The 25,777-nt window shown below is 36.3% G+C and overlaps 1 protein-coding gene and 1 pseudogene across 2 annotated transcripts in view; one reads left to right on the forward strand and one right to left on the reverse strand.

The window, feature by feature from the left end:
• LOC138174745 (small ribosomal subunit protein uS2-like) overlaps window positions 1-25,777 on the reverse strand; it is a 653,351-nt gene that overhangs the window by 164,944 nt on the left and 462,630 nt on the right. The gene's annotated exons all lie outside the window — the stretch shown is intronic.
• Window positions 18,854-19,464, forward strand: LOC138174743 (small ribosomal subunit protein eS8 pseudogene; annotated as a pseudogene).

Genomic DNA, 25,777 nt, shown 5'->3' on the forward strand with positions numbered 1-25,777 from the left:
TTCCTTCCTTCCTTCCTTCCTTCCTTCCTTCCTTCCTTCCTTCCTTCATTCATGAGGGTAATTGTAGAGCATTAGGAATAACCACTTTGATTAGATGCTTATTTGAACAGTAGGCATCCATAGATCAGAAAGAAAATTATTTTGAGTCTGTAATATTATCTTAATGCTATTACTGTCACTTACTAGTTACATGCTACTAGATGATTCATATCACATGACTTGGGTTATCAGTGTCATATCTGCAAAATGAAATGTTAGAGTACATAATCTCAAAGACTCATCTAATTCCAAAATTCTCTGAATACAATATAAAGAAATTCCTTTCATATTTAACTGAATAATGGGTTATTTGGCTGTGTTATCCCACAAAGCTATGGAGTGAATATCCTATTTATATATATATATATATATATGTATAAGAAATAATGTTTTTGATAACAGTTTTTCATTTGGCAAAATCATTAGACCCACAGTTTATCAATCAATGATGATGATGATGATGATGATGATGAAGGTAATCATATTAGTAATAGCTCTTTCTGATAGAATACTTAAAGGCACATATCTCATTTGGTCTTACAACAACCTGGAAAATAATGTGATTATTATCACAATTTTACATTTGAGGAAACTGAGACTGAGAGAAGATAATAATTTTCCTGTTTGGGTTTAAACTGATCTTCCTGCCTCTAGAGCAGATGCTTCATCCACTGAGACACATACCTGAGAAAATAAGAGTATATTTTCTGAAATGATATATTGTTAAAAACTACATAATCATATGTAATTGATACAATTAAGGTAAATGAGTACCTACACTGTTGATGCACATAAACAAACTATATATATATATATATATATATATATATATATATATATATATATATATATATATATATATATATATATATATATATACACACACACACGCACACACACACAGATATATATGTGTGTGTGTAAATGTGTATGTGGTATAGATAAATATAGATATATGTGCATGATGTATATACATATGCATATGTTTGCATGCATGTATGCATGAATGTATGTGTATATGTATATCTATATCTATATTTGCATCTATATCTATCCCTATATATTTACCTATTTATACTTTGATTGTATTTATTTTCATTTCCAAATTTTCTTCTTCTCCCTTCCCATTCTCCAAGCCATGGAGAAAGAAAGAAAAAAATAAAACCAATAGCAAATATTTCTAGACATGCAAAAGGAACTACTGCACAAGTCATGTTCCAAAAATTTAGGAAAGAGAAATAAATAGAAGAAACTATACAACAGTCTGGGCTCCAAGTTCATCAGTTCTCTTTTTGCAGGTAGATATAATTTTTCATGACAAGCCCTTTGGAATTATAGTTGGTCATTGTGTTGATCAGAATTGTTAAATCTTTCAAAATTGATTAGTTTTACAGTATTGCTGTCCCAGTATAAATTGTTCTCTTTGTTCTGCTCACTTTACTTTGCATGAACTCAAATAAAGCTTCCTGTTTTGTTTGTTTTGCCAAACTATCCTTTTAATCATTTCTTATAATTTAATACTATTAAATCATATGCATATGCCATAACTTAATCTGTCCCCAATAGTTGCTAATTTTAGCTAATTTCACACACAAACACACACACACAAATTACTGAAATTTTTTTGTATGTGTGGGCCCTTTCCCCTATCTTTTTCATTAAAAAAATGTGTATTTGTATTTATTTAGTATTATATTTTCCCGAGTTACATGTAAAAATAATTTTAACATTTATTTTGAAAACTTTGAGTTTCAAATTCTCTCCCTTCCTCCCTCTCCAGTTCCCCTCATTGAGAAAGCAAGCAACTATATATTGATTATACATGTGTAGTCATGCAAAACATATCCATAACAGTCATGCTGAGAATGAAAATATAGGCAAAAAACAACCTCAAGAAAAATAAAAGAAAAAGTCTGCTTCAAATTGTTCAGACACCAGTTTCCGCCCCCCCCCCCCCACTCACTCTGGGGATAGATAGCATTTTTTCAACATAATTCCAGAGTTGTCTTGGATCATTGTATGGCTGAGAATATCAGTCATTCACAGCTGATCATCTTATATTATTGTTGCTACTTTGTACACAGTTCATGTCACTTTGCATGAGTCCATGCAAATCTTTCCAGGTTTTTCTGAGACCATGTTGTCTATCATTTCTTAAAGTACATTAGTATTCCATCATAATCACATACCACCATTTGTTCAACCCTTTCACAATTGATGGGCATCCCCTCAATTTCTAATTCTTTGCCTCCAGGAAAGAGCTACTATAAATATTTTTGTACATATAGGTAATTTCCCTTAAGAGAAAAAAAAGTGCTTTGATTACCTCATGTGAAAACTAATCATATCTTTAGATAACTTATCAATTGGGGAATGACTCTTACTTTTATAAGTTTGAGGTAGTTCTGTGTTTTAGAAATAAGACTTTTGTCAGAAAAATTTGCCTCAATTTTTTTTGCATAGTTAATATTGCTAATTACATCTCCCTCTGTCCTATTCCCCCCAACCCTGTTTATTCTATTCTGTCTCTCCTTTCACCCTGTTTCTCCTCAATATTGTTTGGAGGGTGGCGGAATAGTGAAGGAGGGGAAGAAACCTTTGCATTGTTGCTGCTCAAAACCTACCTGGCATCAGGTGTAGGGGCACATAGATGCATTTACTTTGTCCCTATTCAGTGCCAGTAATGACCAAAAACACAGCAAAAAGATACAACTTTCACTGCTGTCAGACTGACAATGTCTGGTTGCCGTAGATCATGTGACAAACAGGAGAGAGTGTACAGTGGCAAACCACCTGCAAAGTTACACGATGGGAACAGTAGTGACCAGTGGTAGGTGATTTAAGTGGGACATGGAAAAAGCAGTCATTACATCATTACTTTCTTTTACATTTTCTACATTTTTTCACAGGCCCTCAGGCTGTATATTGTGCAGGCCTGATCTAAGGATAGGCGTTTACTACTCTCTTGGTCAGTGCTCTGGTCTGTGAGTGACCACAAGCACTCTTTTCTGCCCTGGAATTGTAAGGAGGGTCGCTCCTCCACTGTGGCCACAGGCTCTGCTACACTAGTGCTCTTCCTCACCCTGGGATTGCCACCCAGGACTGGGACCCGGATCTGAATATGGGTGAAGCAACAGTGTCCTGCCACAGTGCTAGCAAAAAGATTCCTGCAATCATCTCGTGATGTTTGTTCAAAGCCCTTACCATCTTCTGGCTAACAGCTTTGGAAGCAGCTGCTAAAGCGGATGCTGATTCAGTCACTCCCAAGATCTGCTCCAGGTTTGCTGGGACTGGGGCTGTGCTGGTGCAGTCTGTCCTGGACTGCACTCCACACTCACCCAGGTACAACAGATTTTTCCTGCATACCTTCCAAGTTGTCTTTGGCATCTGTGGAATGAGAGGTCTGGAACTGCCACTGCTCCTAGTGATTCTGTCACCCTGAGGCCTGCTTCGGGTTTTCTGGGGACCCGATCTTCCCTGGCCTGGTCTATGTTGGGGCAGCCTCCACTATACTATGCTCCTTTCTCACCCGAATGCAACAGACCTTTCTTACCCACTATCTAAGTTGTCTTGGGCTGGAACTTTTTTTCCTCTATCATTTTGTGGGTTCTGTTGCTGTCGTGTGGAGCAGGGTGGGGAAGGTAGGAGGAGAAAATTTAACACTCAAAAGTTTGTGGACCTGAATGTTATAAACTAAAAATAAATGAATAAATTTAAAATTAAAAAAATTTTAAATTTCTTTTTAATTTTCTCTCTCTCTTTTTTTAATTTCATGGCTGCAGTTGCCATCTGTAGGGTCTTTGAGCTCAAGAATATACAATCTGATACTGCTTCGATTTCTTCACCTTCCATTTACCAGAAAGTTATAGGACCAGTTGAAATGATTTCACTTTTTTTTAAGTTAAGCTTTTAATTTTACATTCTTCTCTTTGACCATCATCAAAAGCTTCTTAGTCTTACTAAACATTTTGCCATCAGAGTGGTATCATCTATATATCTGAGGTTATTGATATTTCTCCCAAAACCTTAATTCTGGCGTTTGATTCATTGTAAGGATTATACGAATTAAAGGTCTTCCATGCCCCTTGAACTTGCTGACATAGCAGGAAGGGGTGGGGCAGGAGTAAGCAGAAGCCAAGCTAGAGTGTGTGAAGTGACTGGAAGTATGCCAGCAGCAGTGGTGGGGTGGCGGTGGCTTGAACTCCTATTTTTGAGCCAGTCAGATTTTCTGCTAAGGACTCCTGCTGAGGATTGCCAGGGATTGAAACTTCGGGGGTCCAGAGCTCCTGGGAACACGATTAGTGGACATTGCACAGTTGTCCTGAGTGAGGAGAAGAGGATCTTTGCCTGAGGTAGATTGTTCTGTTTTGAAGGTTTGAGAATGTGGGTGTTTACTACATTAACTATATGTCCCAACTTCATAACTACTGTGATGGCTTTGACTTTCTGGTTTGGGGACTCAGTTTTGTGGTATTTGAATAAATGTTCTAGCTTTATGCCCCATGTAGAGAGCATGGTATATTTTGTGATTAATAACCATATCAGCATATTTATAGTTACTGTAGGCATTGTGAATATTGTATTGTTGATACATTCATTCAGAACATTATGTTTGATGTGTTTTTCATACAAGTTAAATAAAGATGACAAGTACATTCATTTAGCACATTGTGTTTGATGTGTTTTTCATACAAGTTAAATAAATAATATGACAATATATTGCCTTGTCATATTCCTTTTACAATTTTAAACCAATTTTTTTTTCATGTTTGGCTCTAATTGTTGCCTCTTGACTTGCATACAGGTTCCTCAGGAGACAAGGAAGATAGTCTGGTATTCCCATCTCTTTAAGGACTTGAAACATTTTGCTGTTATTCCCACTGTCAAAAGCTTTAGTGAAGTAGAAGTGGATTTTTTTCTGGAGCTCTTGTTTTTCCCATAATCTAGTTAATATTGGTAATTTTGTTCCTCTGCCTCTTTAAAAACCAGCCGTCTTTTATGATTATTTTCAATTCATGTGTTTATAAAACCTAGCTTGCTAAATCTTAATCATAAACTTCATGGCATATTTAGTAAGAACAATTGTTCAGTAATTTGAAAATTCTTTGGTATTGTCTGTCTTTGGGAATGAGACATAAACTGATCTTTTCCAATTCAGTGGCCACTGTTGAATATTCTAAAATTGTTAGTTTATCGAATACATCATTTTAACAACACCATCTTTTAGAATTTTAAATAATTTAGTTGGAATTTCATTATCTTCACTAGCCTTATTGATATCAATGTTTTCTAAAGCTCATTTGACTTCATTCTGTAAGTTGTCTGGTTCTAGATTAACAGCCATATTATCTTGGTTATCAGTGATGTTAAGATAATTTTTCTATAGTTCTTCTTTATATGCTTTCCACCTCTTAATCTCTTTTACTACTGTTAAATCCCTACCATTTTTTTGGTATTTTATAATGCACATTTTTGCATCAAACTTCCCCTTGATATATTTAATTTTTCTTGAAGAGATCTCTTGGCTTTCCCATTTTGTTGTTGTTTTTCTATTTCTTTGTAATGCTCATTTAAGAAATCTTTTTTATGTCTCCTTGCTATTTTCTGGAATTCTGCATTCATTTGAGTATATCTTGCCCTTTTTCCTTTCCCTTTCCTTTTCCTTCTTTTCTCAGGTATTTGTAAAGCCTCATCAAATAATTATTTTCCTTTCTTGTTCTTCTTTTTCATTAAGATATTATATTGTTGTTGTTGCTATTTTCTATACATATTGCTAAGCTCTCTGCATAGTTCTTCAGGTAATCTACCTACCAGATCTAATCCCTTAAATCTATTCACCACCTCCACTTCATATGCCTATGCATTGTTATTTAGGTCATACCTGTACAGTCTCATGATTTTTCCTACTTTTTTCAATTTGTTTGATCTTTGCAAAAAATATATGAACTAAAACACAGTCAATTCCAGGTCTCATTTTAACTGACTATATAGAGCTTTTTCACCTTTTCCTGCAAAGTATATAATCAATCTGATTTATATTTAGACCATCTGATGTTTATGTATAGAGTTGCCTTTTGATTTGTGGAAAAATAATGTTTCCTGTGACCAGTGAGTTATCTTGATAAAACTCTATTAGACTCTGCCCTGCTTTATTTGATACTCCAAGGCCAAAAGTTTGTTCTTCCAAACATTTTCTAATTTGCTACTTTACATTTCAATTCCCTACAATTAAAGTGACACTTTTGGTTGTTATTTCTGGAAGATTTTGTAGGTTTCACAGAACAGAATAACTTTAATCTCTTGGGCACTAGTGGTTAGAGCATAGTGCTGTATCATTATTGTTATTCAGTCATTTCAATCATTTTTGACTTTTCATGTCCCCATTTGGAGTCTTCTTGGCAAAGATACTGGAGTGATTTGCCATTTTCTTCTTCTGCTCATTTTTAAAGATGAGGAAGCTGAGGCAAAAACAGTTAAATGACTTACTCAGGGTCACACTTCTAATAAGTATCTTAAACCAGATTTTGAACTCGGGTCTGATTCAAGGGTTGGCTTTCTATCCACTGTGCCACCTACCTGATCTTTATTACTGTGGTGTTAAACAGTTTTCCTTGGATTCAAACAGGAATCTTTCTGTCATTTATGAAATTATACCCAATACTGCTTTTGTTACCTTTTTATCAACTATGAGGACTATTTCATTTGTTCTAACATATTCTTGGCCACAGTAGTATATGTTATGATAATCTCAACTAAATTAAACCATTTCCATCCATTTAAATTAACTGACACTCAGGATGTTTATCTTTACTCTTTCCATCTCCCATTTGACCACCTTCAGTTAATCTAGATTCATAGATTTTACATTCCAGTATCCTATTCAGTATTGATCATTATAGCATCAGATTTTCCTTTCATTATCAGAAACTTGTGCAGCTTAACTTTATTTTTGCTGCTTTGTTAGTTCTAGAGCTATAGTTGTCCTCCAGTCTTTCCCACTAGTTTGTTGGACACCTTACAACTCATCTTCTAGTGTCATGTCTTTCATCATTTTAATACTATGGCATTTTCTTGGCAAAAGTACAAGGGTTCTTTATCATTTCTTTCTCTACTGTATCACCTTCTGTCAGATGTTTACACTATGACCTATCCATCTTGGGTAACCCTGCACAGATTAGCTCATAGTCTCATTTTTCTATGCAAGTTTCTTTGTCGTTACAAGACAGTGACACAGGAGGAGGTTATTTACATATAGTTGAAAAAAATGCCTAATAAATACTTTTATTTCACCTACTTTACTTTTTAAAAATTTTTGAATACTGGCAATTTGATTTTCTTCTTTCCTTTTTCAAATTAAATGTTTATTTTAAAATCAGTTGAAAGTGAATGGTTTATTTTATGGTTTGTTTTTAAAAGCTCTTCGTTTTATTTATTAGCTCAGTGTTGTTGCTATTGTTAACTTTGTTTTTGCAGGGGAGGAAGTAGGGCAATTGGGGTTATGTGACTTGCCCAAGGTACCAAGTGTAGTTTTGCATTAAGTGTATGATTCCGGATTTGAACTCAGGTCCTCCTGACTCCATGGCTGGTGCTCTATTCACTGTGCCACCTAGCCACCCCTGTTGTTAACTTTTAATGTGTTAATCTCCCATTTGCTTTTTTAGGATTTCTCTTTCTGTTCTTATTTGGGTATTTTAATTTGTTGATTTTCTATGTTTTTTTTAGTCACATCCCTAATTTATTTCCCATAGGTACTTTGGCTTCCATAAATGTTGATATGTTGTCTTACTGTTGCCATTATATTTAATGAAAATTTTACTTCAATGAATTTTTTTGTTGATCCACTATATGTATCTTTCTGGTTAAAGTGTTTTATTTGTAAGCAATATGTTGCGGAATTCTGGTTTCCAAAACCATAGTGATATTCTCTTCTATTTTATGTATGAATTCATCTCATTCTCATTGACAGTTATGACTTCTAACTATATATTCCCCTTCATCCAATTCTAATGTCCCTTGCTTTTTGTCCATGTCTTTTTTAAGAGTCTGTTTTATTTCTGACTGCAGCCTCTCTTAATCTGCACTCATCACCACTTTTCTCTTAACCACCTTTTCTTTTTCACTACTGAGTAAGACAATTTCTGTACCCAAATATTGTGTGTGTATATTCTTCCTTCCTTGAACGAGTTCATAGAATTATAAGGTGCAAGTATTGGCCACTCACTGATTCCACTGTTCCCTCCATTTACAAACTTTCCTTTTTATATCTTAGTTTTGCAATATATTTTCCCCATTCTTCCTCTCCCTCCCCCCTCTTCCAATGCATTTATCTTTTCTATTCTTCCATTCTTCTTTTGAGATCATCCTGGTTAAAAGTGAATAAAAACTAGGCTTATTGTCCAGATTCTTTCTAAAGTCTTCTAAAAGACCATTGTTAACGATAATTTTCATGATTATTAGATGTATCATCTCTTATCATAAGAAAATAAACAGTTTATCCTTGCTTTGTCCCTTATAATTTCTTATGCATATTTACCTCTTTCTGCTTCTCTTGAGTCTTCTTCTTAAAATTCAAAATTTATATTAGATTCTTCTCTTTTTCCCTTTTTTAGTATTTTATTTTCCTCCAATTACATGTAAAAACCATTAACATTCATTTTGAAATATTTCGAGTTCCAAACTCTCTACCTACCTAAACCTCAGTGTGAAAGCAAATTTGATATAGGTAATACATGTGTAGTCATACCAAATATATTTCCATATTAATCATGTTTTAAAAGAAAAGACACACAAAAAAGAAAAATACATTTAGAAAAATTATACTTCAATCTGTATTCAGACACTATCAGTTCTTTCTCTGGATATAGTAAGCATTTTTATCAAAAAAAAATTCTTCAGAGCTGTCTTGGATCATTGTATTTCTGAGAACTGCTAAGTCATCCAGAATGGATCACCTTATAATATTGCTGTTACTAAATACAATGTTCTCTTTGCTCTGCTCATTTCACTTTACATCAGTTCATTTAAGTCTTGTCCAGGTTTTTCTGAGATCATGATGTTCATCGTTTCTTATAGCATAATAGTATTCCATTGTAATCATTCATGAAAACTTGGTCAGTCATTCTCTAATTAATGGGTTCCCCCTGAATTAACAATTGTTTGACATAACAAAAAGAGATACTTCTAGGGGTGTGTATGTTTTCAGTTCTTCCAATGTAGTATGATCTAAAGAATTGTGTGTTTACTTTTCTCTGGATTGCATTCTGGTCTGTGAGCCACCATAGGCACTTTTGTTTTTCTGCCCTGGAACTGTGATGAGTTTACCTGATTCACTGTGTTCACAAGCTCCAGTTTGCTAGTGCTTCTCCTTATCCTGGGAATGCCACCCAGGACTACAACTCAGATCTGAGTATGGGAAAATCAACAAAATTCTGCCACCAATGACAGCAAAGAAACCGTTCTAATTTCCTTCTTACCAGTTGTATGACCCCCTTACTGTCAGGGGACTGATAAGTCTGGAAGCAGTCAATGCTACCACTGATTCAGGCAACTCCAAGGCCTGCTTATGGTTGCTGTCCATGGTCTGTGCTGCCATGGCCTGTGCTGGACTGTACTCCACTCACACTCTGTTGTGACAGCCCTTCCCTGCTGTCCTTCTAAGTTGTCTTTGACTGGAAACTTGTTTCACCCCATCCTGTTGTGGGTTTTGTTCTTCCAGAATTTATTTTGAGACATTATTTAAAGTTCTTTGCGGGGATATTGGGGGGGAGCCCAGATGAGTCCCTCCCTTTTCTCCACCATTTTGACTCTGTCTCCCAGCTCTGCTCTATTCATGAGTAATTCTTTAAAGTCCTTTATTTCATTAAATCTATACTTTTACACTAACAAGATTATACTCAGTTTTGATGTTATTTTTAGTTACTATTGGCTGAAATCCTTTATCCTTCTGGAATATCATAGTTTAAGCCCTCCATTATTTTAGCTGCTAAAGGTAGTTTAAACCCTCCATTCCTTAAGGTAGATGCTAAATCTCATATGATGCTGGCCATGTGGCTACTGCGTTTTAATTTTTTTTTCTGGTTTCTTGAAGTTTTTTTCTCCTTGACCTGGGAGTTCTAAATTTTCACTACAATGTTTTTTAGGGTTTTGTTTTGAGGTTTCTTTCAGGAAGTGACCAAAGGATTCTTTAAGTTTATACTTTGACCTCTAGTTCTAGGATATATAGGCAATTTTCCTTTATAATTTCTTCAAATATAGTGTCTAGGCTCTTTTTTGTTTGTTTATTCATGGCTTTTTAGTAGAAAAATATTCTTAAATTACCTCTCTTTTATCTTATGTATCATTTGTTTTTCCTATTAGATGTTTCTTATTTTCTGTTTTGTCTTTGTATTATTATTTTTTGATGTCTCATGGTGGCATTAGCTTCCCTGTTGTCAATTTTATTTTTCAAGTAGTTATTTTATTCAGTAAGGATCTGTATCTCTCTTATCAACCTGTTAGATTTCTTTTTAACTTTCTTGCATAGTTTCTATTTTTTTTTATTTGTCTTTTTGGAGGGGGGAAGGCAGGGCATTTGGGGTTAAGTGACTTGCCCAAGGTCACACAGTAAATATTAAGTGTCTGAGGATGGATTTGAACTCAAGTCCTCCTGACTCCAGGGTGAGTGCTCTATTCACTCGCCACCTAGCTGCCCCAACTTTCATTTCTTTTCCCATTTTTTCCAATTTTCACCCTCTCCTGTTTTATTTTATTTCTATTCTTTTTTTTTTTTTTGCTATTTTTTCCCTTTGGCTCTTATTTTAAGGGTTATAAGAAATCTTTTTCTTCCTGTATCTACATTGCATTTTCCTTTGAGGCTTTGCTTATTGATGTTTTAAAATAATTGTTTTCTTCTGTCTGTGTCTTGGAGCTTCTTTGTCATCATAGTAGCTCTTTATGAAAATGGTCTTTTTGGTTTGCTCATTCTTTTAGCTATTTTTTTCTTTTGGACTTTATGTTAGTATTGGCCTCTACTCACTTCTGGTTGGTGGTAGGAGTATTTGGTCTAAGCTTTCTGGTGCTTTCACAGTTCATTCTGGTTGCCAGCAATTTTTCAATGATTCTAAAGTATCATCATATTGCGACTATTCCTTGCCCTCCTGGTGTGTGTTCTTTAATTTCCAGGCCTAGGTTTGGATCCAAAGGAATCTATGTAGATGATTTTGAGTAGACTTTTGTTGGGCTCAGTCATTTTTAACCCACTCTTAGGTTCTTCAGGTTCAGAGTGACTAAACCACTTACTCCTATTTGGTCCTAGTCTCCTCTGGTTTTGTTGTTGTTTTGTTTTGTTTTTGTTTTTCCACTGCAGGCTTACGTTCATGGATAAAGGTTAGGACTGAGTCACTGCTCTCTTCCTAGTTTCAGAGTGATACAACTAAGTTTCTAGAATTGTTTTGTTTGTTCAGTACTAAGTTAAGGTTCTATACTTTTCCACTGCTACTTCTTTCTGTCCTATATATGATTCAGAACTGAATAATGTGGAGTAGATCTACCAGGTGGCACCTGTTCCTGCTCCCAGAACCAATTCAGAGGTAGCTTCAAGTTATTTCTGCCCTAGAAATTCTTGCCCTAGTGTTCTATTTCAATTCCCTTTCTATCCCTGGGTATCAAAATGCTACCAGTTCCACTGATGTTTCCTTCATTGTTATGTACTTTTGGGTAACTCCCACCTGAGTGTTTGCAGAACTGTCAGTATGTTCTCCTAAGGAGCTCTGGGCTAGAAAATGACTCGTTGTGACTTTTTAAAAAGTGTTTTTTTTTTTTTCCTGAAAATAATTGTCTGGTATTTTTTATAGGTTATTGTGGAGGACATATTGTGAAAGCTAAGACAAAAAATTCCTCTCATTCTTCCCTCTTGAATCTGGCTCTTATACATGTACATTTAATCTATCAATCTTTAAGGAAGAAATCTAGTATTCAGCTGCAGAGTCCAAATCTCTGGAGCGTAAGTTGTCAGTATTTTGTAACAAGAGAACAGCCTTTTGGAACAAAATAGGACCCTTTAAAAATTAATATAGTAAACAGAAAGGTTTTTTTTTTTCAAATGAAATTACATTTCAAGAAAGCTAGAGTAAGCTAGAGATCATATTAGAAGGAGGGAAATTTGACGTCCCAGGTATCACGGGTTAGGCTAATGTCTTCAAAATGGTTATTAGTTGATACATAAGATTAGTAAAATAGAACAAACATTTCCTTAATGATTCAAGTTTTTAGATGAACAACATCCTGAAGTATGGAAGAACTAGCAAGTATAATTGCTGAGATATTGTTAGTGACCTTTGTAAAAACTGTTGAGAAGGGGTGGCTAGGTGGCGCAGTGAGTAGAGCGCTGGCACTGGAGTCAGGAGGACCTGAGGTCAGATCTGACCTCAGACACTTAACACACACACACACACACACACACACACAAAATAGTCGTGTGACCTTGGGCAAGTTTCTTAACCCCAACTGCCTTTCAAAAAGCAAAAAAAAAAAAAACTTTGAGAAAACAAGAGGTATTTCCATATTATATAAACGTAATTATTCTAATTTTTAAAGAAGGGAAGTATCTACAATCTATATACTAGTGAATTTGATTTTGATTATTGGGTGGAAATCTAAAATTAATTATTAATTTTAAAAGACATTAAACATCTAGAAAAGAAATAAATTATCACAAAGAATGATGATAGTCTCATCAAAAATAGGCAATTAGAAACTAACCCCACTTTAGCTTTTGACAGTTATACTAGATAAGGGAATGCTATTCATCTATGTAACCTCAACTTCATTAACACACTGGGGAAAATGCATGCTATCTATTCACACATGAAATATATTAAATGAACTTACTTGTAGGAGGATGGGGATCTTTCAAGATTGTCTAAAGAGATGGAAGAGACCTCAGAGAATATCTATTTCAATACATTCTTGAACAAAATACCCTCTATAATAATATAATATAATAATAACCAGACAAATGTCTATACAATCTTTGTCTGAGATTTCAGTAAAGGATATCTCTACTTATTAGAAATGTCCCCCTTGTATCACACTCAAATGTACATCCTTGAAGAATGTACCCATTACTGCTAGTTCTACTCTCTGGAACCAAGTAGAAAAAATTCTAACCCTTGATCCACATGATATCACTTAAAATGCTTGAAAAATTCATGTATTAATTTTGTCTACTTCAGATAAATTAAGGCTAGTTCCTTCAAACAATCTTTATATTTTATTTTGAAGACCTTAACTATCACAATTTTCCTCTTCTCTAGGGAATAACTTCCCTTAATTCCTTTCTTATCACTGTCCTTTCTAAAATATAACACCTAAAACTAGTTATGAACCTTTTTTAAAAAATAAACTCTTGGGGCGGCCAGGTAGCACAGCGAGTAAGAGCACCGGCTCCAGTGTTGAGAAGACCTGGAGATCGAATCCTGGGCTCAGACACTTAGCACCCACCCAGAAACACCTGGCCGTGTAACCTTGAGCAAGTTACTTAACCCCAATTGCTTAGGGGCGGCCAGGTGGCTCAGCGAGTAAGAGCACCGGCTCCAGTGTTGGGACGACCTGGAGATCGAATCCCAGGCTCAGACACTCAGCACCACACCCAGCAATAACTGGCCATGTAACCTTGAGCAAGTTACTTAACCCCGATTGCTTAAAAAAAATAAATAAATAAACTCTTGACTCAGGAAGCTTACAATCCACTAAATACTAGGGATAAATGTGAAGCTCTAATCCAACTGGGTGAAGTGGATAGACAGAATTATTAATAATCCTGATTCTTATTCCAACTTTCATTTCTATTTACACAGAATATATGGATACTTGTGTTCACTGAAGCAAGTTTAGTTACTAGGACTACATCAGAACCATACAACATGGCACAGGGTCCTATATTGAAGAACTCTCCAAAAAAATGTTTTGTAATTTTTCCATGATCACATTTCTTTATATTCTTCTGAAGAGTGGTCATGTAAATTTTTCCAAGCTTTTAGTGACTGGGTAGATTATTATATCCATGTTTCCTCTCATTGGTGAATACAATATTTTTATTCTAATTTAAATTAAGTATTTTTGATGTTGTTTTGAAATAAATTTTTAAAATATTGTAAAATAAAGCACATTCTCTTGGCTCATTTGAGTCTGTCAGCTATTTGAATTTGCTTTTCATATGGGAAAAACAGCAGTATCTACTTATTTGAACACCTGAGGATTAGGCACATGCATGTTTGTTTTTATCTATTGCCTTGCCGCTAGTCTTATGAGATATTTTCAGTCTCCTATCTAATTATGATGCAAGGCTTTAAATTACTGTTGCTTTTTTGTTTCGATTTTTTCAAATTGAAGCCTGGGTGGATATTGTTTAGGGAAAGGTCTCTGTCTCTACAAAAAGGATAAAGTTAAAAGAAACACAAAAAATTATACAATTCTTCTAAGGAAGGGAATTAGAACTTTGGGTGGGGAAGATCTATTTGTAATCATAACCCCCCTCACCATTATACTATGGAGCTATTGTTCTGAGGATTGTAGAAATTAACAAATATCTGTGAAGAAAGACAAAGTATGTAGAGGTTGTAATTGTGAGTAAAACCTATATACATTTTTGCAATTTAAGGAAAAAAAGGCATTTGAATTAGAATTTAAGATGAAATGAATAAGTAAAGCTTAGGTAGTTGCCATTGATTTAATAAGTGTTGGATTACAGAAACTCACCTACAAGAGTGAGGCTTATTTCAGTTTTAAAATTTCAGAAAGGTAAAGATATCCCACTCGTCATTTATAGCTCTGTTTTTATTTTCTGTGTTTTGTAGTTGTCTCTCCACGTGAAATAAATGAAACTTGTTGTTTCTTTTTTAGCTTGAACTAAACAAGTTTAGGAAAAGGGTTTAAAAAGTTTAAAAAAACTCCTAAGTGTAAGTTATCCTCTGGTTACTTATTTAGCTACTATAATTTTTAGTTCTCTAAAATGTTTGATTTTTTGAAATTACATTTTCTAGACAATATATGACTCTATCCATTCTAGTTTAATATTTAGAATATAGCTATTGGTTATTTCCTTAATTCAAGTTTGCAACTAATTCTGAGTATGAAAGTATTGTCAGCTCTCAGTTTCTCTGAACATGTGGTCACTCAACACCTGCACCTGCAATCCATTCACTTTTCTTTCTTCTTTTGTTTTATTTTTTTCCTCTTCTAGGAAGTTTTGTTCAGAAAGAGAGCAAGAGAAAAAGAGGGGGAGAGAGAGAGAGAGAGAGAGAGAGAGAGAGAGAGAGAGAGAGAGAGCTAACAATTAGTAAATAAGGAAAGATTTTCTGGTAGGAGATGGTCTATGATCTGAGTTTTGAAGGAAGCTAAGTTAGAGGCAGAAAAAAAGTGCATTAACCACCATGATTCATTAGTGCTGATTCTGAGAATTTGGAACTAGAGGAAAAAAAGAAAAAAAAACAGAGTTTAAGTATTCCAGTTTTCATTGGGAAGAAAAGCCTTTGGATCTCCTAAACAAAGGCAATATTAAAAAAAAAAACTCTGAAGATTCTACAACCTTTCTTACTGAGTTTAATTTTCCAACCAAAATACAATCCCCTTTGACTTTTCCTTTTAAAAATATAAAGTTAGCTATGGTGGAATTGGTTTGAGGGAAAATAACTCCAAATAACAGTCAAAAAATAGAACAAGTGTATCTAGCTACCAAAATAAACTGTTGTGTTATGTTTTGTGTGTTTATTTGTACCAAAGAGAAGAGCAAATTCAAACAATTTACAATTTCATTATTTGTATCAAGATACTTCACATTTATAGGTAGCTATAAGTTCTGGTGAATCTCTTGGAAATACATAAGTTCATGAGTCTAGATGTGCATATGTTCACATGTGTGTCAGTATGTATATGTTAATGTGTGTGTGTGAGTGTAAGGAATATCTGTGGGTGGTTTTGTTTTTGTCTATAAAGTAAAAATGTGTCCACGTGTGCCTTTCTAGATTTGGTTCACATGGAAGCAAGAGTACAAATAGAAATCTCTAGAGTCACTTTCCCCCACCTTTCCCAAAGGGAGACATATTCCTTTAAGAAGGGAATGCAGGAAGTTAGATACAGAGGCTGAACACCCTCCTTGCCTCAAAGAAAGGATATACGGGGCAAAAATTATTCTCTCTGCTCCATTTTTTATTTTTCAAGTATAGAAATATTTTTAGGCTGAAACTGCATTCCCAATGACTATCATTTAACAGTGAATGAGGGCTCTAAGTCATATATCTCAGACTTTATCTCCTAACTACATGTCATTTTCACAGTGAAGATACATAACAAATACAAGATAAACCTCTTTATCGAGACAGAAAGAACAGAAATAAGAGAAAGTATAGATATGTGGTTATATAGCAAGCAAATCAAAGAGTGAACGAGCTCTCCCATTGGAAATTAGATAACTCAATTCAACCCTGAGAGAGAACTGCAGATGATACCCAAAGGGAATTTTCATGAAGTCTCTAGGGTAACAAACTGAAGACGGAGACATAAAAGAAATTGCCAGCCACACTAAATGTTGACTTCTTCCCAGTCTTCCTTTCCCTTGAGAGAAGCAAAAAATAGTGTGGAATAGTGCATTTTCTCTCTCAAAGCTCAAAAATTGAAGAAGAGTATGTGTATTCTTCAAAGATGGAAGCTGAAAGTAACTGGAAATCTCTTTCCTCTAGCTTCCATAAACCCAACACCATCATTTATCAGTACTTTTATTCATATTCACAATGATTTATCATGATTTTTAGAATTTAGAACTATAGGGGACATCAAACATGTATACATATACATGCATATGTGTATGCACATGTGTATGCATATATGTATATATTTATATACTCGTGTATAGGAGTATTTGCTTATGTATATCTGTGTAAATATGTGTACACACAGATATACAGACAATACACAGGTTTCCACAAAATTAGCTTTTTTGTAATATGAATGTAAATGTGTATATATATATATAAACACATTTACACACAGAGAGATCTCTATGCATACATGCATATGTGTGTATTCGTGTGTATTTAATAGCCTAAGACTATTCTAAGGCTTATGGAACACTATGTTGATTGGTTGTTTTTCTTCATTCCCAAAGAGGACCAAAATGACTTCACTGTGTTGAGATCTAGGTACAGTATAATTGTCTGCCACTGATTAGACCAATATAAACTCAGAAGCCTCTACCACAGGTCAGAGATGCCTCTAATTTTTTGCATCCCAAGTTGCTTTTGAGTTACTGCAGTTCTGCTTTATTCACAGAGCACAACTCCTCTTTGATGGGGGCATGCCAGGCTGTGCAGTCTTGTGCCAGTGTCTCCCTTGTCTCACAATCAATTTCAAAGTTCTTCAGAGACCATGTGTCCTTGAATCACTTCTGACCTCCATGTAAATGCTTGTCTTATGTGAGTTCTCCATAAAATAGCCTTTAAGGTAAATGTATATTTGTCATTCAGCCAGTGTGGTCAGTTTGTCATAGTTGTACTCTCTGTAGTACAGTTTAAATGCTTAGCATGTCAGCTTGAGAAAGGACCTGAGTGTTCAGTATTCTATCTTGCCAGGTGATCTGCAGAATCTTCATAAAATAATTCAAATCAGAGGGATTAAGTTTCTTGTTATGTCACTGGTATACTATTCAGGTTACACAGGCATGTAATAATGAGGTATGCACAATAGCTTTGCAGACCTTCAGTTTAGCAAGCAGTCTCATACCTTTTCTCTCTCACATTTTGCTTCAGAGCCTCTTAAGTGACGAGCTAGATCTGGCAATACATGCTTTAATCTCATCATCTTTGTGTATATCCCTGGAAAGTATACTGCCAAGGTAAGAGGACTTATACACAGCATTCAAAATTTCTCCATTTGCTCTAACTGATGGTTCCACATAAGGAGAGTGCTGCACTGGCTGATGTAGAACCACTTTGCTCATTGTTAATTGTTCTGTCAAAATCAGCATAAATAGTAGAGAATCAATCCATACTTCATCACATCTCATATTCAGAGGCTGCATTGAGTAACACAATCAACTGCAAACAAAAAGTCATGCACTAACTCTCACTGAACTTTAGTCTTAGATTGTAGAATTTTCAAGTTATATAATTTACCATCAGTGTGGTAGTTGACCTTGATGCCATTTTTGTCCTTGTTAGACTTGTCCAACAACATTGCTGAAAACAAACATTAAAAAAAAAAATGGGAGAGAGGGCAGAGCCAAGATGGTAGAGCAAAGGCAGGGAATCATGTGACCTCTCCCCCGAACCCATCTAAATGCTTTTAAATGGTGACTCTAAACTAATTCTAGAGTGGCAGAACCCAGAAAAAGATGAAAAAAACAATTTTCTAGCCCAAGACTACTTAGAAGGTCACAAGGAAAGGTTTATTCCACCAGGGTGAGAGAGGAACACAGTACAGTGCTGGCTACACCAGCACAGATTAGACCCCAGCAAACTTGGAGTAGGTCTTGGGGTGATTGAATCAATGGCAGCAATGGCAGTTTCCAGATCTCTCAGCCCATAGATTCCAAAAACAACTTAGGTCAGCAGGAAAGGACTGTCCCACCCAATTACTGTCTCTTGGGTAGATAGCCATCTTCCAGGTGAAGGATCAGTTTATTAAGTAGGATTCTAGCAAGAATCTTGCTGGCATATCTCAGGACACAGAAAGTGACTTGAGGAGGTCCCTTCCCCCCCCACCCCCCCCCCCCCAATTTCCCCCCTCCTTTACAAGCCCGCCTGTGAGCCTCCATGCTACCTCTTTGCAGCTCCTACTGACCATGGACCTCTGCCAGGACAAGTGGCACAAGCACCGCCAAGACTGGGGGCAAGCGCCAGCCCTACCACAAGAAGCACAAATATGAACTGGGCCCCCTGCCTGCCAACACCAAGATTTTACCCCCCCCCAACCCCTCTTCTATGCACACCCTGTGAGTCCGCAGAGGCAACAAGATGTACTGGGTGCGGAGGATGGACTTGGGGAACTTCTCCTGGAGCTCAGCGTGCTGTACCGCAAAACGAGGATCATCGATGTGTTCTACAAGGCCTCCAACAACGAGCTTGTCTGGACCAAGGCTCATCGATAGGACCCCATACTGCCAGCGGTAGGCATCCCACAACGCTGCCCTTGGGCCAGAAGAAGGGAGCGAAGCTGACTCCAGAGGAGGAAGACATTTTAAATAAAAAGCTGTCAAAGGAGATCCAGAAGAAATGTGGAAGAAGAAGGTCAAAATCACCTCGCTTCTGGAGGATTGGGGAAGACCAGCAGAGGAAGTCCCTTGCCTGCATCACATCAAGGCCAGGTCTGTGTGGCCAAGCAGAGGGCTCCGTGCTCGAAGGCAAAGAGTTTGAGTTATACCTAAGAAAGATCAAAGCCCGAAAGGGCAAATAAACCCTAACTTCGACATTGTCTAATGGAATAAATCCCCAGATTATTAAAAAAAAGAATCTTGCTGTCAATGACTAAGAGATAGAGTTCCCCAGTCCCACCCCCACCCCCATGATTGTCACAGAACAACTTGTTTTCTTTTACTTTATAGACGTGGGCAATGGATGCATCTTTGCACTCCCGGGATATAATTTCATCATGACCTATAACCTGGAAGATTTCAATCAGCTTTTCTATGAGCAGTGGACCCCTTTCTTTGTAAAGCTCTGTGTGGGCACCTTTATTTACATCACAAGCTGAGATTCCCCACCTGCCATGATAAGCAGACCAGAGGTGGGTGAAGCTGACAAATTTTAGGACATCTTTTCTAGTTCCTTCCTCATGTTCAGAGGTGAGCACTGTGATCCTTCAGAAAAGGTTGCTCACATACCTAGGGGGGTGCTTCAGTCCAGTGAGAAGACCACTCTAAGAGCAGGGTTGTAGCAGCAGGTGCCAATGTGCCAATGTATCCGCACCTACTACTTTGTCACTTGCCTGTCACAGAGGACTTGAGGTAGGTAAAAGCCCGGATGATATATTTTGACTCCTACATAAATTGCATTGAAGTGAGGCAGAGTTATATGAAGTCATCAGTCTCATTTTCTCTTCTAGAATTATAAAAATCCGGTGATAAAATGAACATCCAGACAATAGTAAACCCAAAGAGATAAGCACCGGCTGCAACAGAGACTGGCTTTCCATCTAGAACTAAGTCTTTGCAATTTCTGGCAAGCTCTTCTGGCTTTGAAATGGTGAGACGAATTCAATATTTAATAACAATATTAAAATCTACAGGCTCATTTATTTAGTAGGAGGCCATGAATTGGACATCTACAATTTAAATAGCTCCCACTCTTTTGCTGATATGAATTTCATTTTTAAAGAACTGTTTATTTTCTGATTTTTCACTTCTATTTTACATATGATTAAAATAATGAATAGTTATTAATTTTTATCATTACTACTATCATTACTCCTACTCATATCATTTGGTATTACTGCTAAAATTATCTCTAATAGTTTTAATAGGTGCTATTTTCCCTTGCTAATGAGAACATAAATCAAAGTATTAAAGCTAAGTGAAAGAACGGTCCTAGATGAGATTCTAAGGTTGTGAATTTCTCTCTTAAAACCAAGTTGAATGTTAATTAGAAATAATGTCTAAAGTACTTTTTTTTAAAGTGACATGTTTAGATATTAACCTGCTCTGTTGGAAGAACAACGTGGTACATTTATTCATCCCATTGTTCTAGGGATCTATACCCTGGGAAAGCAAACAAACAAAATTTTTGCCTGCATACACAATATATATCATCTTTCAGGTTAATGAAACAAATATATTTATTAGGTGAACAGACTTTAGCAGGAATGCTTTATGTAGGAATACAGAAAACATCAATTTTCCAAGTCCTAAATTCGGTTTCTGATTCTAAGGATCAACAGGGGTTATTATTTGAGAATGCTTCCTGTTTAGAATAGGTATAACTGAACATATATTAGAAATCATAACCTCATGAAGTTCAGCCTGTGTTAAACAAAGTGTAGCATCAAACAAGGCTTTGATTTTTTATTTTTTTTAAATGATTTTCAGAAAAGAAGCACTTTCCTTATCAGTAACAGAGACTTGTAACATAATAGAATGTGGTGAAAAGAACAGGACCAGAGCGGCTACCTGGTGCAGTGAATAGAGCACCGGCCCTGGAATCAAGAGGACCTGAGTTCAAATCCAGCCTTATTACTTAACACTTACTAGCCATGTGACCTTGGTCAAGTTGCCCTGCAATTGCCCTGCCTTCCCCCCTCCAAAAGACTAACAACAACAAACATTAAAACAAAGTAAAAAGGACCAACATTATGGTTTGATGAGAGAGATTGAGAATCCCTCAGTTTCACTATAACTACAACTTAGAGCCAAAATACCCGGATATAAGTCCTGGTTTTGACACTGACCAGCTGTGTACATCTGAGTAAGGCTCTTACTTTTCTAAGTCCATTTTCTTTTCTGAACAAACAGGGCTATAATACTTGCATGACTTACCGAGCAGATTTGCTGCAAGGAAATCACTTGGCCGACTATCAAAATTTCTAAATATAGAAGAACCAGGACAATTTCTATTATATGGTTACCATTATGCTACATGATCTATGCAGATAACATGGTTTTACTTTCTGTATTATCAAATTATATATATATATATATATATATATATATATGTGTGTGTGTGTGTGTGTATGTGTGTGTATGTATATATATATATATATCTTATGTGATTATTTGATTATTTTTTTACTCTTTTCAACACCTCTGAGCATCATATGTCTCTCCTTACACACTGCCCAAAATTATCCCTAATATAAAAAAATAATCCCTTCAGAAAGGAATAAATAATTATGTATAAGATTTAATTGAAAGATCTAAGGATTTTCTAAATATTTACAAAGTCAGTCTTCATGGAGAAGATTTTCCAACTTGTCATGAAAGATTAATTAAGTGAGATTCTAGAAATAGATTTTTCTTTTATATTATTTTAGATACCCTTTATTTTTTTAAAGCAATTGGAGTTAAGTAACTTGCCCAAGGTTACAAGGCAAGTTTGTGTGTGTGTGTGTGTGTGTGTGGGTGTTAAGTATCTGAGGCTGGAAACTATCCTGGGTCCTCCCTACTCCTAGGCAAGTGCTCTTACTCACTGCACCACCTAGCCACCCCTACATACCCTTTAAAATATCAGTCATAGAAGAGTTCTTTGCTAAAGCTGCTTAGAGCTCTGCTAGCAAATGGGGGGGGGGGGAGCTTTTTCTCATCTACCTTAGTTAGTATTCTCATCTACCTTAGTACTGTATTCCTCAATGCCAGTTACATTAAGATATTTTAAACTTTTTGAATGTGAGAGATTTGATCTACTATTAGCATTTTTTCCAGTCCAAATACCAACAGCTCCCTCTTTCTGTTTTGACTGGTTTTAGCATCAGACAACTAAACAGGGAACTGTGGAGATCTATTCTCCTTTCCTCAGATGAGGACCTTCTATACTGCTTATATCCCTGCTGACATGAATTAAGTCATAGTGTAACCTTGTGATGCAAGATGTACATTTATATGTGTGTACACACATACATACCTATACACATGCATACATACATATATGTGTGTTTTGTGTATATACTTTTGCATTTACAAAATATGCATTATGAGTAGAGCTAATGTTCTTGAGAAAAGGATCTCTTCTTTAGCAAAAGGGACTATTTATACTGAAAGAACACTTTGTATAGCCTCTTTTTCACTGTATGGCAAACATATTACTAGTATTTGAAATGTTTATATCCCATTGCTAAAAGCTTTAATGTCTGGACAATAAATTCAAATGAAAGATTTTGTAAAAAGGAAGCAGTGTATGCTTCAAGACTTGAGAGAAGTTTAGTGAAAATTCTATTTGAAGTAGCAAACTGTTATTTTAGTGAGTGAAGTTTTTTTTTTTAATTCATGAATCTGGATGGATTTTAAAGAGGAAAAAAGAAGAAAGGCAAACTCTTGAGTTCTTTGTCCATTCACATATGAGCATTGTGTAGCCACCAGCTGCATCTCATTCTTTCCAGAATTTAGTGGAATGCGAGACTTCAATTGCATTTATTGAATTTTTTTTAAATGGAATTTGTTTCTTCCCAGCATATAAAAAAATGTAGTATTTTATGTTAAAAGCTAAATATAAGTGCAAATACTTCAACTTGAATTATTTGTAAAGCAACACTACCTTATAATCAGACATGAGAATGAATTGAAATCTTACTGATAGAGAAATGGAAATGTCCTAATTTCTGTACTTATTTTTGAGTGAATAATCAAGGTATATGTTGTAGATTCTTCTAAATAATTCCTTACTTTATGTATTAAATACATTTTTTTATTTTTTTTATTTTTTTTTTTTGCTTTTTAGAGGGTGGAAGGCAGGGCAATTGGTATTAAGTGATTTGCCCAAGGTCACAGGGGTAGTAACTGTTAAGTGTCTGAGGTCGGATTTGAACTCAAGTCCTCCTGACTCCAGGGCCACTGCTCTATTCACTGAGCCACCTAGCCTCCCCTCAATATGTATTTTCTAATGAGGAAGTATAGCACATATATACACACATATATATTCTTATACATATACATACACACAAGTGGAAAGCAATATGTTTGTATTGTAAAAGTGAAAATCGCCACTTCAATGATTAGAACAAAGTATTTGGAACACAAATGGAAAAATACTTGTCTTTGTGCATCCAAGGGGTTCATTGTTTCAGTACTTCAAGAATCTGGAATTTCATTGACAAAGTCATCCCCTGGGGGGTGGGGGGCAGCTCCAAGATTGTGGAGTAGAAGCACAACCTTCCCGCGGCTCCAGCTTCCACCTTCCCCAATCCAGGTAAAAAAGGGGACTCTAAACAAACTTTGGAGCTGCAGAACCCACAAAATGACACAAAGCAAACCACCAGCTGAGGACAGCCTGGCAGGCCTGCAGGAATCCGCCAGCAAAGCGCTCTGGGAGCTGAGCCCAGCCCCACACCTAGGCTTTAGCCCCAGTGCAGGCCTGACCAGCTGCCTGCCAGAGGGACTCCAGATCAGCAGCAGCTGTGGCCGTTTCCAAATTTATCAATACATAGATGCAAAGGACAAGGTGAGAGGCCACTGCAGTCTGGACTTTGGGTCCCAGTAAGTGAGAGTGCATGGCTTCTACCCCTGGGGCGAGAAACCATTGAGACACCAGCACAGCCAGCCAGCACCACGTGGCAGCTTTAGCTCCTGGCCTGCAGAGTGCAGGGGGACCAAGCACCAGTCTGAGGGGTAATCTCTCTTGCTTTAACCTGCTTGGATCTGGATTGAAGTCTAGGGTGGAGGTCCTGGGGTGTGTGTCCAGCTTGCCAGAGCTTATGGAGACCTCAGAGAGGGCAACTATCTAATACCTCCAGCAACTGAGAAAACCCCAGCGTTTGGGACGAAAACTCCCCTGTCTGGTAGCAGAGTCCTACTGTGGCAAAGAGCCCAAAAGTCAAATAATTGAGTGGCAAAATGAGCAGGCAAAGGAAGCAAAGCAGACAGAAGATTCCAACATTACACTCCTATTTTGGGGACAAGAAGGAGCAAGGCATGGAACAGGAGGAAAACAGTGAAGTCAGAACTCCTGCACCAAAAGCTTCAAAGGAAAATACAAGCTGGTTACAGGCCATAGAGGACCTTAAGAAGCAGATAAGAGAAGTGGAGGAAAAATTGGGAAGAGAAATGAGAACAATGCAAAAAAATTATGAAATGAGAGTCAACAGCCTGACTGAAGAAAATAATACCTTAAAAAACAGACTGACTCAAATGGCAAAGGAGGCTCAAAAAGGCAATGAGGAGAAGAATGCCTTAAAAAGTCGAATTTGCCAGATGGAAAAAGAATCTCAAAAGCTCAATGAGGCAAATAATTGCTTCAGAGTTAGATTGGAGCAAATGGAAGCTAATGACTTTATGAGAAATCAAGATGCTCTTAAACAGATCCAAACAAATGAAAGAGTAGAAGGCAATGTGAACTATCTCATGGGAAAAACCACTGACCTGGAAAATAGATCCAGGAGAGATAACTTAAAAATTATTGGACTACCTGAAATCCATGACCAAAGTAAGAACCTAGAAAGCATTCTCCAGGAAGTTCTCAAAGAAAACTGCCCTAATGTTTCAGTACCAGAGGGCAAAAAAGAGGTTGAAAGTATCCACCGATCACCTCCTGAAAAAGGTCCCAAAAAGAAAACTCTTAGGAATATTATAGCCAGGTTCCAGAATTCCCAGATTAAGGAGAGAATATTACAAGCAGCCAGGAAGAAACAATTTGAATATTGTGGAAACACAATCAGAATAACCCAGGATGTGGCAGTTTCTACACTGAGGGATCAAAGGGCTTGGAATGTGATATTCCAGAGGTCAAGGGAGCTGGGACTAAAACCAAGAGTCACCTACCCAGCAAAACTGAGTATCATGTTTCAGGGGAAAATTTGGTCATTCAGTGGAATAGAGGACTTTCAAGCATTCTTGCTGAAAAAACCAGAGTTGAATAGAATATTTGACATTCAGATACAAGAAGCAAAAGAAGCACGAGAAGGTAAACAGGGAAAAAGAAATCATAAGGAACTTATCAAAGTTGAATTATTAACATTCCTACATGGAAAAAAAATAACTGTATTTTATGAAAATTTTCTCAGTAGTTGAAGGGATTAGAAATATAGATAGATAGATAGATAGATAGATAGATAGATAGATAGATAGATA

Source organism: Petaurus breviceps, unplaced genomic scaffold, assembly GCF_028583685.1.
Source record: "Petaurus breviceps papuanus isolate PSGF00001 unplaced genomic scaffold, PetGlider_PUasm1.0 76, whole genome shotgun sequence".
Lineage (NCBI taxonomy): Eukaryota > Metazoa > Chordata > Mammalia > Diprotodontia > Petauridae > Petaurus > Petaurus breviceps.